Raw genomic sequence first — 1,537 nt, forward strand, 5'->3', positions numbered from 1 at the left:
AATATCCTACTAAGTACAGTACCCATGCTCAGTACACCCTCTCTCTCCAGAGCCTTAGGGGGCTTAAGCCTATTATCTCTGACCTTGTAAGAACAAACTACTTTGCTCCTCCTCCCTTTACCACCATCTACTTGCTGTTAAAAAAAAACCTAATGGAACCTATGGTCTTGTTTAAGACCTCTGTCTCATTAACTCCTCAGCAGTCCCTCTCATCCTGTAGTGTCTAACCCTTACACACTCTTTCCAGCTATTCCTCCGGGAACATCTGACTTCTCAGTTCTAGACCTCAAGGATGCTTTTCTCTCTCTTTCTCTCCATATTCAATCTCAAAACATCTTTGCCTTCACCTGGATTGACCCTGACACTCACCTCTCCACACTGCTCACCTGGATATCCATCCCCAGGGATTCTGGGACAGCCCATATCTGTTTGTTCAGGCTTTGGCTTCTGATCTACTCTCACTGTCTCTCCCTAAGTCTAAACTCATTCAGTATGTGGATGATATTTTACTTCACAGTCCACCATTGGATATCAACAAAACTGATACCTCCACTTTTTAAAATTTCCTGTCCAAAATGAACTATAGAATCTTACCTTCTAATGCCCAACTTTCTAACCCTCAGGTCATTTATTTACTGGGCATTGACTGTTACCCAACCCAAAAAGCTATTCACCTAGACAGAAAAAAGCTAATTCAATCCCTTGCAGTTCCTTCCACAAAAGAAGAGGTTTTATCATTTCTAGGAATAGCTGGCTCCTGTGTTTCTGGACGCTTCTTTTCTCTTTTTGCCCATCCCTTACACAAGGCAGCTCACAGTTCTCCACATGATCCCCTTCTCCATCCCATCACTAAACCCTTCCAGAGACTCCAGCAGGCCCTGATCCAGGCCCCAACTTTTCATCTCCCAGATTTAACTTGTCCTGTCTCCCTCTATGTAACGGAAAAGGAGGGATGTGCACTTGGGGTCCTAGGACATCAGCTGGGACCTTCTTTTGTACCTGTAGCATGCCTGTCAAAGAAGATGGACCTCACCACTCAGGACTAGGCACCTGCATACATGCTTTAGAGTCCACTGAGATTCTTGTTCGTGAGTCAAAGAAGCTAACGTTTGGGGTGGCTACCACTGTCTTCTCCCACCACTATGTGTCCCGTCTCATAACATACAAAGGCTTACAAACCTTACCCGCTTCCCGAGTTCTTTCCCTCCAGGTGGCACTAGTAGAAGAGGCCACACTCCCTTTCTAATGCTGCCCTTAATATCTCAAATCTCCTACCTCAACCTAGCATGAATTATTGCCCATCTCACTCCTGCATAGAGACCTTAGAAGATCTACTACCCAACTCCTCACATATCCAGGAGGGCAAACTGTCCCAGGCCACTTATACCTGGTACACAGATGGCAGCTCCTTTTTATGTGATGGGACCCAGAGAGCAGGCTATGCCATAGTATCAGATACTGGGGTAGTAGAGACACAGGCACTCCCTGCCCATACCACTAATCAGCAGGCTGAGTTACTGGCCCTTACCCGCGCCTT

The sequence above is a fragment of the Myodes glareolus genome, chromosome 15 (genome assembly GCF_982192425.1).
Source record: "Myodes glareolus chromosome 15, mMyoGla1.1, whole genome shotgun sequence".
In the NCBI taxonomy this organism is placed as follows: Eukaryota; Metazoa; Chordata; class Mammalia; order Rodentia; family Cricetidae; genus Myodes; species Myodes glareolus.